Source organism: Oryctolagus cuniculus, chromosome 2, assembly GCF_964237555.1.
Source record: "Oryctolagus cuniculus chromosome 2, mOryCun1.1, whole genome shotgun sequence".
In the NCBI taxonomy this organism is placed as follows: Eukaryota; Metazoa; Chordata; class Mammalia; order Lagomorpha; family Leporidae; genus Oryctolagus; species Oryctolagus cuniculus.
In genome coordinates this window covers 98,131,079-98,147,646 of record NC_091433.1, presented here as the reverse complement: position 1 = coordinate 98,147,646, position 16,568 = coordinate 98,131,079, and the positions used below count along the sequence as shown (strand labels likewise).

At 43.2% G+C, this 16,568-nt stretch overlaps 1 protein-coding gene and 1 long non-coding RNA gene across 3 annotated transcripts in view; one reads left to right on the top strand and one right to left on the bottom strand.

Annotated features, from left to right (window-relative positions):
• Window positions 1–524: 524 nt before the first annotated feature.
• LOC127488438 (uncharacterized) overlaps window positions 525–16,568 on the bottom strand; it is a 145,117-nt gene continuing 129,073 nt past the window's right edge. The window contains exons 2-4 of one of the 2 annotated variants that reach the window (XR_007916140.2): window positions 11,841–11,960; window positions 10,413–10,617; window positions 525–9,914 (exon numbers count right to left, since the gene is read on the bottom strand). This is a non-coding gene — a long non-coding RNA (uncharacterized lncRNA). The remainder of the gene's footprint in view (window positions 9,915–10,412; window positions 10,618–11,840; window positions 11,961–16,568) is intronic. The other variant, XR_007916141.2, reaches the window with a different exon arrangement.
• LOC103345638 (kelch-like protein 20) overlaps window positions 679–16,568 on the top strand; it is a 129,968-nt gene continuing 114,078 nt past the window's right edge. The window contains exon 1 of the mRNA XM_070068655.1: window positions 679–811. The gene's annotated coding sequence lies outside the window, so the exon portion shown is untranslated. The remainder of the gene's footprint in view (window positions 812–16,568) is intronic.

Here is a 16,568-nt window from a genome sequence, read left to right as displayed (position 1 = left end):
TTGTACTTGGTGAATTAGAGGGTAGTGTAAAATGCTTTGAAAAGAACCACAAATAAGACACAAATAAAAATTGTATTCTCAAATCTAGATGTTAAACTATGCCGTGTACACCTGTGCTGAGAGTTACATTGAAATCCTTGTCATTCATTACTTGAGAAAAGCTGTCCAGGAATAAAGCAGCAGGGGGATTTTCCTGAGGGAAACAGCATGTGTGAGGGAACCGGGATTTGGGACTCAGCAGCAGTGGCTGTCAGTTCTTAAGATTTTGATCAAGAAAGGATGAACAGCAGCTGATCCTCGAGATCTGGGGTGGGAAGGAAGGGAAGGAGGGATGTAAACAAAAGCAAACGCCCTCTGGTTCCCAGCATGTCTCCACCCACCCTGCACTGAAGTCCTAGGAGAGGGCCAGTAAGTCTATCTTATGTCCTGGCCTGGACTCCATTTCCCAGAGTCACCTGGCGCTCTAACGTCTCCTGCTCTGAACGCCTGTGCGCGTGCATGTGGGAGAACGTGCGCATGCGCGTGCCTTTCCCTGTGGTTCCGGGTTGGGAACAGAAGTTGATTTACTGATCAGAGAGGTCCCTGAGAGGCCGCGCTGCTCCTTCTCCCACATTCACTGGGGAGTCTTGCTCTGCAAGTGCAATTGCAGGCGGTTCGGGAGCACACACCCCAGACCTGCCGCCCACGGCTTCTGTGCCTCTGCATCTGCCACCGTGGGCCCCAAGTTCCAGCGACTTCTCCTGTCCCACACTCTCCGCTTTGCTCCCCGTGTGTCCTGAAGAAAGGGGACGTGCTCCCGAGATTTTCCACGGCAAGTATGGAGAACAGGAGGGGCATCTATGCGTGTGTGGGAGAGGGGAGGGTGCGATGGTGGGTGGCAGCTCCCAGACCTCGATCACTTGCTTCTCAGTGATCCTGGGAGCTTCTCTGGCAGAGTCAAGGCTGGGGCCCAGGTGTTGTGTCTCCCACCGCCGCTTCCCAGTCTCCCGATGTACAGCCGGTCCCACGGGCTGCCTCACTCAAATTCTCCTTAAAGTACACTGGACAAGGAACAGCACAAGCAGGGCAGTTGAGAGCACGCTGAAGGAACGAGTCCCATTCCCTATATTTAAATAAGCCCAGTTCTCACTTTGGTGGGTCAGAGAATGCCTTGTGGCTGGGCCTCCGGCTATATCCCCTGGTAGTTCCAGCTGGGCAGGGCTCAGTGGCCCTCATCTGGAGCCCGAGGCAGTGGAGAGGTGGAGATGGCAGATCAGAGTGGGCTCTGGCTCCTGGCCCCCATGCTGAACCCCGCGGACACATTTAACAGCTGGGGCGCTATGTGTTTGGATGACTTTCCCAGCAGCACGTGAAGCTTGTGCAGTAGCTTTGTGGATTGATCGCTCCTCCATGTTTAATTAACAGACTTTTTCAATCTGGAGCTTGAGGCCATGGAAACGTAGCTGATTTATTTTCCTGCTTTTTGATTTCTGTCTTCAACCCTTCTTTCTTCTCATGTTATTAGGGATGTGAACTTTTATTACCTGCTGCTAATCCCTTTGCAAAGTGAGAAGTGAACTGAAATTAATGCAAGTCTACTGTGTGAGTTAATAATGAGCTACTTCAATCTGGATTTTCATGGTGGAGAGCTACAAAAACATAAATACAGAAAAGTATCAGTTTTTCTTGTCTAGTTCTTTACAGTCACTCAATGCTCCACCAAGCTGATTATCTTACAGTCCGTACGGTTTTAATTAAGGGGGCCAGTTACTTTTTTTTTTTTTTTAATTTGACAGGCAGAGTTAGAGAGGAAGGTCTTCCTTCCGGTGGTTCACCCCCCAAATGGCCACTATGGCTGGTGCACTGTGCTGATCTGAAGCCAGGAGCCAGGTGCTTCCTCCTGGTCTCCCACATGGGTGCAGGGGCCCAAGCACTTGGGCCACAGCAGAGAACTGGACTGGAAGAGGAGCAAATGGGACAGAATCCAGTGTGCATATGGGATGCCGGCACTGCAGGCAGAGGATTAACCAAGTGAGCAACGGCACCGGCCAGTTACTTTTTTTAAAAAAAAAAAAATTATTTATTTATTTGAAAGGCAGAGTTACAGAGAGGCAAAGACACACACACACACACACACACAGAGAGCTCCCATCTGCTGGTTTACTCCCCAGATGGTCACAATGGCCAGAACTGCATGGATCTGAAGCCAGAAGCCAGGACCTTCTTCCAGGTCTCCCACACAGGTACAGGGGACCAAGCACTTGGGCCATCTTCCACTGCTTTCCCAAGCCATAGCAGAGAGCTGGATCAGAAGTGGAGCAGCCAGGTCTTGAACCAGCACCCGTATGCTTTTACCCACTCAGCCACAACACCAGCTTCAAGTTACTTTTCTTATTCTGGGTTCTGTGTTTAACCCCATGATATTTTCAACATGGGAGGATATTGGTGATAGATTTTCAAAATGACTGGTCTGTGGAAGCCTTTGTACAGGTGTTAATGTGAAGATGGGTAAGGAAGAAAAGAGAAAATGTGCCCCTCTCCCCCCACAGAGATGCCCACACAGTACGGTAAAAGATGTGGCTTTGGGCTGGCACTGTGGCTCAGTAGGTTAATCCTCTGCCTGTGGTGCCAGCGTCCCATATGGGCACCAGTTTGAGTCCCAGCCGCTCCTCTGATCCAGCTCTCTGCTATGGCCTGGGAAGGCAGTAGAAGATGGCCCAAGTGCTTGGGCCTCTGAACCCATGTGGGAGACCCAGAAGAAGCTCCTGGCTCCTGGCTTTAGAACAGTGCAGCTCTTCTGGCCATTTTGACCAACTGGGGAGTGAACCAGCAGAAGGAAGACCTTTCTGTCTGTCTATCCATCTCACTATCTGTAATTCTACCTCTCAAATAAATAAATAAAACATCTTTTAAAAAAAGAGAAATGTGGCCCTGAAAACTATTGCTATAGACTTTCAGTGTAATGAAGTTTTCACTTGATTGACTGAGTGATTCATAGATTCTGTTAGAGTCCTGTTGTCACCAGATTACTAATCTGTGAAACTCATTTAGCATAGTAAGGTTACCTAGGAAGTAAAAATAGAAAGTGACTCCTGGATAGAGGTTGCTAGGGTGACAGCATTCTTCCCCTCAAACCCAGTGTGTTTTTTACCTTTTCTCGCATGTACTCCCTATCACAGTGTTTGCGAGTGGACAAGCAGTGATGTGTTTCTGCTGAAAAGAGCTGCTTCACACCCAGGAAACAACTGTAAGACACTTTCTTAGCAACTATGTTGTGTGTACATTAATATGAACTTGAAAACAGCCAAGAACAGGATTCCTGGACTACTCAGGCTAACTCACTGTCCTTGGCACATCATTCCCTGCTCTGCAATAAGTTTCTGGCAAGTTCTTTAAAATTTTTAGGAGAGATATGTTTCATATGAGAGACATAATCTGGTAATGCAGCAGTGATGTCTTTAAGAAAAGGTGCCATGTGAGGAAGCAGTCTGATGTGTCCATTCATCTTCCCATTAATGACTCTCATTGATGTCCAGCACAGGGTGACAGAAGCAATCCTCCTTCTGAATTGCATCAAGCCAGCAAGATTCCTCTACAGTTTATCTGAGCTTTCCTTGTATGAGGGAATCACCAAAATACTACATTGTATAGGGTTTTTAAAATTCATTTTATTTACTTGAAAGGCAGATTTACAGAGAGATGGAGAGACACAGAGAGGTCTTCCATCCATTGGTTCACTCCTCAAATGGCCACAATGACTTGGCTTGGGCCAGGCTAAAATGAGAAGCTAGGAGCTTCTGGTTCTCACACTTGATTTCAGGGGCCCAAACACTTGGGCCATCATCCTTTGCTTTCCCAGGTGAGTTAGTAGGGAGCTATATTGGAAATGAAGCAGCCAGGTCTTGAACCAGTGCCCATGTGGGGTGCTGGCACTGCCAGGGTCTGCTTAACCTACTACACCAGTCCCATGTGCATTTTTCAAAGAGGGGGAGGGGTTAAATTTTTCTAATATGACTCTCAAAGATTATAATTTGTAGTAGATGATGATTTTGGTTATATTTTGAGTTTCATTAAATTTCTATATTTTTGAAGTTAATGAGTACTAGTAGTTATCTTATTTTTTGTAAAGATTTATTTATTTTACTTGAAAGTCAGAGTTACAGAGAGGAGAGGCTGTTCGCTGGTTCACTCCCCAGTTGGCTACAGTGGTCGGAGCTGTGCCGATCCAAAGCCAGGAGCCAGGAGTTTCTTCTGTGTAGTAGTTATGTTATGTTATGTTATCCTTGCTTTGGATAAATAAACTCTCTCCCATCCCTCAGTTAAAATGCTTTTAAAAATAGGTTTATTTTGAGGGCTGGCACTGTGGCATGGCAGGTGAGGCTGCCACCTACTGTGCTGGCATCCCATATGGGTGCTTGTTTGAGATGCAGCTTCCTGCCGTGGCCTGGGAAAGCAGTGGAAGATGGCCCAAGTTCTTGGGTTCTGCACTGCATGGGAGACCTGACAGAAGCTTCTGGCTCCTGGCTTCAGATAGATCCAGCTCTGGCCATTGCAGCCATTTGGGGAGTGAATCAGTACATGAAAGACCTCTCTCTGTGCCTCTGCCTCTCTGTAACTCTGCCTTTTAAATAAATAAATAAATTTTTACATGTTACACCATGGAGCTGGCCCCAAGACCTAACAGGTTTTCTGGGTGCTTATCTTGGGGTTCACTTTGAGCACTAAGCACAGTTATTCTGTGTGACTGAATATTTCATGTTCCTTCTTATGGAAAAGTTTTTCTCATGTTCTGAGTGATTGGGCTACATCTGCCCGTAGTGGAAACTAAAACTTAATTTGGCATTTGAACACCCAGAGTGCTGAGTCCTGTAATCTTCTGAATTTAATCAGAAAATGTGTTTTGAAACATTTGATCTGTGGGTAGGCAGGGTAGTTTTCCTGGATCCCTGTGAGAATTGATGAGCTGATGGTGTTTTTCTACCCCACATTATATTCTGAAATTTACTTCCTTTTATTTTCTTAAAATAACTATATTTGAAATTTGCTCCCCCTTTCTGAAATATTTGTGCTTCTCTCCTCCTTATAACCATGGACATGAGTAGCCTTTTTCCTTCTCTCTCTCTCTCGCTTTTTTTTTTTTTTTTTTTTTTTTACAGGCAGAGTGGACAGTGAGAGAGAGAGACAGAGAGAAAGGTCTTCCTTTGCCGTTGGTTCACCCTCCAATGGCCACCACAGCCAGTGCACCATGGTGATCCAAAGGCAGGAGCCAGGTGCTTCTCCTGGTCTCCCATGGGGTGCAGGGCCCAAGGACTTGGCCCATCCTCCACTGCACTCCCAGGCCATAGCAGAGGGCTGGCCTGGAAGAGGGGCAACTGGGACAGAATCCGGCACCCCGATCAGGACTAGAACCCGGTGTGCCGGTGCCACAAGGAGGAGGATTAGCCTATTGAGCCGTGGCACCATTTCTTTTCCTTCTCTTTATGATGCTACAAGAGCAATGGGACATTGCAGCTCTCTCTCCTGGCAGCACATCTTCCTCAGTGCGTCTCTTTGAATTAGACCCTGGGTTAACATGGCTGCACAAAAGGCATATATCTAAACCCAGTGTACCTAATGAATTGAAGTCATCATGAAATCAATATACTTTGTAAACCTCTCATCTCTTGCTTTGAAATGTTTTGTGAATGTGTCTTTTATGTCAGTGTCTGTAAGCCAGAGACTTCCCACTTAAGGCAGAAGGCTGCTGAGAGACAGCACAACTGTAGCTTTGCTCTGTTACTTTACTGTGGCTACTCTCTCACCCTCTCTCTTTATTTTATAAAGATTTAAAAATTTTATTTTAAAGGCAGAGTTACAGAGAAAGAGGCAGAGACAGAAGGATGGGGATCTTGCATCTGCTGCTTCACTCAAGAGACTGCAATGAATAATGCTGGCCCAGCCTGGAAGTCCAACCCAGTGTCCCACGTTGGTGCAAGGACCCAAGTACTTGTGCCATCTGTTTCTGCTTCCCTAGTTGCATTAGCAGGGAGCTGGATCAGAAGTGGAACAGCTGTGACTCAAACTGGCACTCATGGGGCTGGCATTGTGGCACAATGGGGAAAGCCACCATCTGCAATGCCAGCTTCCCAGATGAGCAGCCTTTCATGTTCCAGTTGCTCCACTTTTAACCTAGCTCCCTGCTGATGGTTTGAGAAAAGCAGCAGTGGATGACTCAAGTGTTGGGGCCATTGTAACCCATGTGGGAGACCCAGATGAAGTGCCTGGCTCCTGGTTTCTGTGTGCTTCAGCCCTGGCCATGGCAGCCATCTCAGATGGAAGATCTCTCTCTTTTTTAGCATTTATTTATTTAATTGCAAGGCAGAGATAGAGAAAGGGAGAGAATGAGAAAGAGATTTTCCATCTGCTGGTCTACTTCCTAGCTGGCTGCAATGGCCAGAGCTGGGCCAGGCCCAAGCCAGGCACCAAGAGCTTCATCCGGGTCTCCCACTTGGGTGTCAAGGACCCAGGTATTGGACCATCTTCTACTTTTCCAGGGCCACTAGCAGAGAACTGGATCAGAAGTGGAGCAGCCAGGACATGAACTGGTGCCTATACCAGATGCCAGCACTGCAGGCAGCACCTTTACCTGCTAGTCCACAATGCCATCCCATCTGACTCTCCCTCCTCTCCATAACTCTGACTTTTTTTTAAGATTTATTTTATTTATTTGACAGAGTTACTGATAGAGATAGAGACAGATAGAGAGGTCTTCAGTCTGTTGTTTCACTCCCCAAATGGCCACAGTGGCCAAATCTGAGCTGATCTGAAGCCAGGAGCCAGGAGCTTCTTCTGGATCTCCCACTTGGATATAGGGGACCACAGACTTGGGCCATACTGTGCCACTTTCCCAAGCACATTAACAGGCAGCTGGATTGGAAGTGGGACAGCCAAGACCCAAACTGGTGACCATATGGGATGCAGGCCAGTGTCTCAACCAGCTGTGCCACAGCACTGGCCCCCAAAACTCTGACTTTCAAATAAATAAATCTTTTTTAAAGGGTGGACACACATATTGGATCCCAGCATTTTATTTGGTGGTGGCTTAATCCACTGTGCCACAAAGCCAGTCCCACCTTTATCCTGGTGACTTGTGTGTTAAGATCTGGGTAATATCTGCTGAACAACTGTTGGTATTATGTTAGACTCTTCTGTTTTATTTTGGTTCTCATTTGTTGAGTTTATTTTGGCTGCCACTTTTTGGTAGCAAGCTGTGATGTCATCAGTGGCTAAAGCTGCCATGTGTTAGGTTGGCACTGATTCTACCTTTCCATTTCTTCAAGTAGAAGTAGACCCTCTCAAAACTAACATGCTACAAGTAACAACTGGAAATCAAGCTTCCTTCCTTCTCACCTAACAGACCCAGCTGGTCTCTGTGTTTCTCATTTTAGCCCAAACCTACATGAGATTCCTAGAGCAGAAGGAAGCTTATTCTTCAAGGCAGAATTCATAGATATGGTTATCCATTCACCTCTGAGAATTAAAGCCATCACTCTGCTTTTTGACTGGTTTTCAATTTGTGGTGGTGCCCTCTCTCACAGGAGGATAGATTCCTCAAAGAAGAATACACCTAGGTGGAGAAAACTTCAAGGAGTGGGTTTTCCAAAGTGAAATGGAATTCTGGCCTGGACATCCTTGAGATCATGATCAGCAGAGTGGGGAAATTCTTTGCTATGTCCATTCACATCCTTTCCTTTTTGTTCATTGTATTCCTTCCTTACATAGTGCTCTGTGCTCTCCTTCTGTTGCACACACACAAGGCGTGTCTGTGATTGAGGCTGTTTGTGTACCACTGCAGTATCTGGAGTTGCCTTTGTCTCCATCTCTAACCAGAAATTCAGATGCAGAGTGAGGAGGAGACTGCCAGCCTGCCACACAGGGCTTGGGCCCCTTGCTCCTTTACTTTTCTTCAGTGCAGGAGCAGCCTTAAAGAGAGCTGTACTGGGTAGTATTATTTCTTTTGGATTTGAGTGGCTGGATAGCAAAAGAAATACATATTTTTTTTTCTTATAGAATGGATTGAGGAGGCACTACATAAAGTCAGCAGCAACTTTCTTGGCTCTTGTTACATGTCAAGATGAGTCAGAATATTTAGGGCCATTTGTTAAATTTTTTAAAAAATTAAAAGTATTTATTTATTTGAAAGGCAGAGTTACAAAGAGAGAAGGAGAGATGTAAATTATTTATCCACTGTTTCACACCCCTAATGGCCACAGAACCTGGGGTTGAAACTGGATTAAAGTCAGGAGCCAGTATCTTCTTCCACATTTCCCATGTGGGAGTAGGAGCATAGGCACCAAACTTGGTAGCTTTCCTAGGCACAGCTGGGACATGAACTCATGCACAATATGGAATACCAGCATCACAGGCAATGGCTTTCCCACTATGCTCTACTGTCTGTTTATTATTATTATTATTATTATTTTTATTTGAAAGAGAATTAGAGAGAAGCAGAGGCAGAAAGAGAGAGGGAGAAAGGCCTTCCATCTTCTGGTTTACTCCCAGATGGCTGCAATGGCTGGAGCTACCCTGAACTGAAGCCAAGAGCCGGGAGACTCTTCCAGTTATCCCACATGGGTACAGGGGCCCAAGGTCTTGGGTCATCTTCTACTGCTTCCCCAGACCTTAGAAGAGAGCTGGATCAGAAATGGAGCAGCTGAAACTCAAAGCAGCACCCACATGGGATGCCAGTAGTGCAGGCAGCAGCTTTCCCTGCTGGGACACAGTACCAGCCCCTCTATCATCTGTTTTATGGAAATATTTAAGGGACAGTAGAAGGCCATTCAGGCCCTTCCTACAATACATTTTGAAATAGTGATTGACAGTCCACAAGACTGCTTCCAAAGGGAGAGAGCTGCAGGGACAGAGAGGCAGTGATATTGAAAGGGTATGAGGAACAAGGGAAGATGGGAAGGCCAGAAGAAATCTTGAAAAGTCTTCCAAAGGATAAAGTAATAGGACACAGGTCATTTGTGCAGGTTTCCATTATAGGGTTTTCCTTTTTTTTTTTTTTTTTTTTTCTTGTTAATTAGAGATAATTTCTAACATGATTTGTGATATACTGGACTCACTTTTCAGTTTTCTTCTTACAGATAAGATGTGCTTATAAGATGTAGAGGGGCTGGTACTGTGGCTTTGTAGTTTAATCCTCTGCCTGTGGCACTGGCATTCTATATGGGCACCATTCTAGTCCCAGATTCTCCTTTTCTGATCCAGCTCTCTGCTATGACATGGGAAAGTAGTAGAAGATGGCTCAAGTGCTTAGGTCCCTGTACCCAAGGGGGAACAGAGAAGCTCCTGGCTCCTGGTTTCAGATCAGTGCAGCTCCCTCTGTTATAGTCATTTGGGGAATGAACCAGCAGATGGAAGACTTTTATCTCTGTCTCTTCCTCTCACTGTCTATAATTTGAGCTCTCAAATAAATAAAATCTTAAAAAATAAGATGTAGAGAAATACTGGAATTAAATGCAATAGTACACTCCTAAATATGCAATAGCATTAAATTTTTGTTGAGAAAGGGATGAGCTTGGCTTTATGTGTGTCTTGCTTAGAGCAGAATTTTTGACTGAATTTGAGACAATTAAAAATCAGTTTCATAATTGAAACATTGACCATTTTTACTGCTGCAGCCTCCCCCTCACTCTGTATCCCTATGCAGATAGTCCACATGAGAGTACAATAGAAAGAGAGGCCTGCATATCTGGAGTAATGCAAATAAGCCCTTTGCTTAAACCAGGGGATTGATCAACTGGAGTTCTTTGTGATTCAGTTTGCATTTTTCTGTAGAGTGAAATATAGTGATTTGGGTAAAGTATCTTGTCTTCTAGTAGATGATTCCAATTGGCTTTCTTATCCATCTACCTGGCATCACAGGTGATTCCCAAGACAGGTGTTGCGCTCTATGGAAAAAAAAAAGTAGCCTTTTCAGAGTTGATGTATTTCTCCTGGATAATTAGAGAAATATTTTGTAAGAAGCAGTTCATGGAGGATGTGTACTTCCCTAGAAATGAGACAGAAGTGATTCCCTTTCCTTGCCCCTCCCTGAGCTAGTTCCTGAGGCTTATTGATCAGGGCAAGAATGCTAATATTTATAGGCCAATTATGAATGATGCATGTTTGTCTTACACATGAGATGTCGACAGATCTGTTTCTCAAGGCCTTTAAGATAAAATAAGCAAATTTTGCAACAAAAGAGAAGGTTGGCATTGCCTGTTGCCTTGGTCTAGGATCTGTGCATTTATTATGCACTTAGTACTCTGACTCCTATTGTGCGCATCTCCTGATGGTTCTTTTTTGGCCATTCCTGTGTCCAGATTCCTTAATGGGTGACAATCTTTGTCCAGACTGCCAGTCTGATAACTCAGCCCAAATTGGAGTTGACTAGTTTGTGTACTCACTTCAGGATTAAGGTGGTCCAAAACTGCCAATGCCCAATGACTGGGCTGCCTTTATGCTCACTCAAGAGATAAGACTCTGGGAACAGGTCCCAAGTGGCTTTGCTTGGTTCTCTTCCCTTGATCTCCTTGGTGACCAGGCTGATTCTCAGATAGACAGGGAACTTGTTGGCTCACAGAAGTCTCCAGATTTCTGTTTTGCACTCATCTGCAAAATATTTGAGTTTTCTCTTGGATCTCAAAAGTCCTGAGTAGGGAGTTTTATTTTGTATTGAGATGTGTCTTTATAAAGACAGGTGTCATTGAAGACTGTGTGTCCTCAGAATCAACTGATCTCATCCAGGCCTGCCTGGAGTTTTGGGATCCTGGCTTCAGGCTGAACATTGCCTGCTGTTGTGAGCATTTGGGTGTGTACCAGAAAATGGAAGAAATCTCTCTCCCTCTCCATCTCCCTCTACCTTTCAAATAAAATGAAAAACAGATAAACATTGGAAAAAGTGTGTTTTGCCTTGTGTCCTAAGGAAAAAGTAATTACTGTTGTTATAGCTAGAACTCATTTGTACACTTCACAAATACTCACAAATCTCAGGTTAAAGGCTTGGTGGTCACTACTGGCTGGGCTGCCTACTCAGCTCCCATTCTGTAATGCATCCCCTTCCATCATCTGCAGTTCACTTTGGGTGCTCATAAAACACCAAACTGCCTCTTGACTTTGCATCCCTATGTTCTTTATACATAGCTGGGCCACAATCTCATTTTCTTTAGCAGCATGCTAATTTTTATGAGTACTTCATAGGCAAAGAATAATGGGGACATTGATTTTTTCTGAGCTTTTGCCCTAAGTGGTTTATTTTATGAAGCTGATTCTGGGTACTGTATAGAATTTTGTTGGATCAGAAGTTGGGGTGCAGAGGTTGACATTAGAGAAATAGGGCTATCACTGTCACTTCCACCCTGCAACCCATGCCTGCCTTTGGATTCTGCTTTCATAGAGTGTTGGAATGAGGCAGTAGTGATGCAATAAAGGAATGAACTTTCAATTGTTAAACATTTTTATTTTTATTAATACAAAGAGAACAGATTGTATAAGATTGTAATTCCAGAAGAACATTACCATACTTTTCTATTTCCCCCTCCTTTCTTCCTTTCTCTTTTTAAGGATTTAATAAGCTGGCTTTTTTTCCCTAACCTAGTCTTTACCCCTTCACCTCCAGCCTTCCTGTCCATTTGCTCCTACTTTACAATCTAGTACTTTAAGATTTTTCCCCCTTCTTTCATGCATGTTTTTGCCTACTCCTACTCCAATTCCAAAGAAGGAAAAATGAATAAAAAACATGAGATAGTGATTCAAAGACAGGAATCCTATCCAGAAATATGGAAAAAAAAGTTACCTCCTTTTTCTTTTTATTAATAATTTATTTATTGACTTACCTTTCTGGAAGAGGCAGCTGGAAGTTCTCTGAGGTCTTTCCTTAGAATGTGAGGAGAGCCAGACATATTGGATAGACTCTTTACAGTCTGTTTTACTGTGAGAGATGCTGTTCCACTTGCCTGTGGCAGAAAAAAATGTGATTTCAATGATTTTTTTTCTGTATTACTACTAATTTTTATGATGAGTCTCATCTTTATCAATGGATAGAGACCTGTCAAATTTGCCATGAGCAAAAAATTTCACAGACACAACTGCTTCCAGAGGAGATGCATGCCTCTTCATTCCCACATGGCCTTCCCCTGAGATCTCCAGGTGGCTTTCCTTAGTCTCCTGGAAGCAAAGAGAAGATTCCAACCACAGAAAAAGCTCACTATGACTGTGATGTTGTTTCTTGGAAGTTCCTGTCCAAAAAGTAATCATTTAAGAACATCAGGGGCATTTCATTAGTTTCACAGGAATTTCTTCTTCCTGGCTTCAGTGGAGAGGAAAAATAACCACAGTTGAAGCATGATTCTAGGGAAAGCACAATTATTTATCTGCATAACAAAAATCCTCAATTTTTTCTGCACATTGTTAGTCTTACATGGGTTAGAAAAAAATGCCATTTAATGTCTTAGAACTCTCTAATGTTAAAAAGTACAAGAATTAAAAATTGCTATTATTTTATGCTCTTATAAAGCTGCAAAAGCATTAACATTGTGCATTTCTGGGTGATTTGGAAACTAAATTCGAAATCAACTACATTGACTGACTTTGCAGAGTAGGAAGAAAATAATTGGTTTATTAATTATTTATAAAGTGAGACTATGAAAGAAGCTATTCATTGGTACCAATTGTCTAAGCTTTAGTGTATATGAAACTATGATTTATTTATTTATTTGTTTGTTTGTTTATTTATTTATATTTGACAGAGTTACAGACAGTGAGAGAGAGACAGAGAGAAAGGTCTTCCTTCCGTTGGTTCACTCCCCTAATGGCCACTACAGACAGTGCTCTGCCTATCCGAAGCCCAGAGTCAAGTACTTCCTCCAGTTATCCTGTGCAGGTGCAGAGAACCAAGCACTTGGGCCACACTCCACTGCCCTCCTGGGCCCAGGAAGAGGAGCAAACGGGACTAGTACCCGGCACCCCAACTGGGACTAGAACCCAGGGTGCTGGTGACACAAGTGAAGGATTAGCCAAGTGAGCCATGGCATCAGCCTATGATTTATTTTATTTTATGAGCTATGTCCACTTGAAGTTGTGAAAGGAAACCTACAATGGTGGTTGTAATTCACTTTAACAGACTTTTTGAAGGATTGTATTTATTTCTTTGAGAGGCAGAGTTACAGACAGTGAGAGGTAGAGACAGAGAGAAAGGTCTTCCATCCATTGGTTCACTCCCCAAATTGCCACAACAGCCAGAGTTGCTTGATCCAATGCCAGGAGCCAGGTGCTTCTTCCTAGTTGCCCATGGGTGCAGGGGCCCAAGCACTTGGGCCACATTTTACTGCTTTCCCAGGCCATAGCAGAGAGCTGTAGTGAAAGAGGAGTAGCTGGGACCAGAACCAGTGCCTATATGGGATGCCAGTGCCACAGGTGGAAGATTAACCTACTGTGCCATCGCACTGGCCCCACAATTCTCTTGAAAACAGAAACATTTATTCCTGAGTCTTTTGATGAGTTAGGCCAATGAAGTCCTGACAGGGCACATTTGTCTCTAGAATTAGAGGTGTGCTCATCATTCTCATACTGTGTTCTGTTGCTGTTCAGCCTGTGACAGTGACATGGAAATAAAAAAACCAGATATTCAGCATGTGGTTACCCGACAAGGAGTCTTATCTTGTCTGCATCTGAATAATTTTGATAGCCAGGTGTTTTTAAGTTGCTAAATATTCTCCTAATTTGTATTTATTTGAAGACTATTAACTCAGTATGACAATTTTTGTTATAATAATTTGATTGCTGATAAGGAATTTACAAATTCATACCTTAACTAGAAGTTTTACTTTGTAACAATCACAGACTAGCAGAAGTCATAAACCATTAACCCTCATTTTTCTTTTTTTTTTTTAATTAATTAATTAAATTTTTTTTTTTTTTTTGACAGGCAGAGTGGACAGTGAGAGAGAGACAGAGAGAAAGGTCTTCCTTTTGCCATTGGTTCACCCTCCAATGGCCACCACGGCCAGCGTGCTGCTGCCAGCGCACCGCACTGATCTGATGGCAGGAGCCAGGAGCCAGGTGCTTTTCCTGGTCTCCCATGGAGTGCAGGGCCCAAGCACCTGGGCCATCCTCCACTGCACTCCCTGGCCACAGCAGAGAGCTGGCCTGGAAGAGGGGCAACCGGGACAGAATCCGGCGCCCCGACCGGGGCTAGAACCCAGTGTGCCGGCGCCGCTAGGCGGAGGATTAGCGTAGTGAGCCACAGCGCCGGCTAACCCTCATTTTTCTAAAATAAGAGGTTGTAAGTGATATGAATATATAAAGAATATATTTTTTAAGATTTTATTTATTTATTTGAGAGGTAGAATTACAGACAGAGAGAGGGAGAGACAGAGAGAAAGGTCTTCCTTCCATTGGTTCACTCCCCAGATGGCTGCAATGGCCAGATCTACATGGATCTAAAGCCAGGAGCCAGCTGCTTCTTCCTGGTCTCCTATGCGGGTGCAGGGGCCCAAGCACTTGGCCATCTTCCACTGCTTTCCCAGGCCATAGCAGAGAACTGGACTGGAAGAGGGGCAGCCGGGACTAGAACCAGCACCCATACAGGATGCCGGCACCACAAGCAGAGGATTAACCTCTGCACCACATCACCAGCCCCAAGTACATGAAGAATTTAGAACAGAAAATCTACCAACCTCATGGAGTTTATCTCCCTTTCAAAACTTTTAATAACCTTTGGGATGGAGAATGCTAACTTAAGGTACTGTAATTAAATTCACACAAACAAAAGATGTTTTAGTATGTTTTACTTCATTATTTAAGTTAGATACTGTTAGGAAATTCTAGATTATTTTGTGAGTAAATTGTAATTTCTTTTCACAAGTGTATTTGAGTAGAAACACAAGCTTTTATAATCAATTATTTATGTTTAAAACATATGCTTATGTATGTTTTGTATTAAAATAACAGCATTTTATGAAGTTTAGATACATCTTGTTCAATACAAGCCTATACTTTTTTTAAGTTTTATTTAAAAAGAATCTTTGTATTTATTTTTTTAATACAGCAAACTCAGGTGATACCTTAAGTCCATAATTTCCCATAAAATTGATTAACTTAATAATTGAGTATCTTAAGTCTTATAAATCTTCTGAATCATTCATAGTTATGCACTCAATGGAATGAACTCCTCAGCAGCTGAGAAGAATCTTAACTTAAAAGCACCAACTCTTCAGGCTAGGCTAGGCTATTTTTCATTCTCTAAGACATGCAGTCAGACTGCTGATGCAGCAAATACCAATTCACCTTAAGCTTCAATGTATAAGAAAAAGCATGTGGGAAACCCACATTATTAATATTAAGTCTGAAAGCATTTCTACCTCTTTACTGAATGACTTTCCCTTCTGTCAATGTTAAACTCTAATGAATAAAAATTGTGTATTGAACATAAGTTTTTCAGGTTAATCTAGCACTTTAGGACATTTGTTTTTGTTTTATAAGCCTTAAGGAAAACAAAAAGGTAATCTCTAATCTAGACAATTCTGGAATCTTTCATTAGATTTAGAATTTTACAGCAAAGTAATATGATCTGTCCAAATAGTATGCCTTTTAAAAAATTCTCTTCATGTATGTAAATTAATAAAACTTATTTCCAATATATATTTTCTGTATTTTCATTTGCTGAAGCAGGGTTCAAAGGGTGTTTTTAGGATTTTGCCAACATCAGCCCTATGTACCCATAAATTATTGGAGCCATTAAATGGACAATAAAAACTGGTTGAAGCTACCGATAAATGCTTCAAAAGGAATCTGAATCTTTTCCAGGTGTCTTTTTAGGTCATTAAGGTGATTGATAACATCCCAAAACCCTGTAGTTTGGAACATACACCCTAGTGGTTTGGACCCTACACTTTAGCCAATCATTTTAAAAAGCATCAATCCCAAAGCCATCTAACCACCTTTACTAGGTCTATTCCCACCACTGGATTTACTAATCAATTTTAAGAGACGTTCTTTAAATTCTCGCAGAATGAGATGAGTTGCTGAATGGTGCTATAATATGTAGAATGTCTCTGAAAACTCTATATAAACCCTACAAAGTATACGGGATGGGTCCTCATCAGATGACCACTGTGATGATTGGAGGAGTGGACCCTAGATCAAGCTAGAACAATAAACCTCTTTGCTTTTGCATCATTGAAGTCTGTCTTTGGGATAATTGAGTCCCATCCAAGTTCGGTCTAACAGAAAGAGAGTCGGCCTCTGCCATCCGCTGTTTCACTCCCTAAATGGCCGCAATGGCCAGAGCTGTGCTGATCTGAAGCCAGGAGCCATGAAATTCTTCCAGGTTTCCCACATGTGTGCAGGGACCTAAGGACTTGGGCCATCTTTTTACTTTTTTCCCAGGCCAGAGCAGAGAGCTGAGTCAGAAGTGGAGCAGCTGGGACTTGAACTGGAGCACATATGGTGTGTCAGCACTGTAGGCCAGGGCTTTAACCTGCTTCACCACAGTGCCAACCCCCCAACTATTTATTAAGAGCTCTTAACTGACCTGTTAATTTGATAAAAATTTATGACACTCA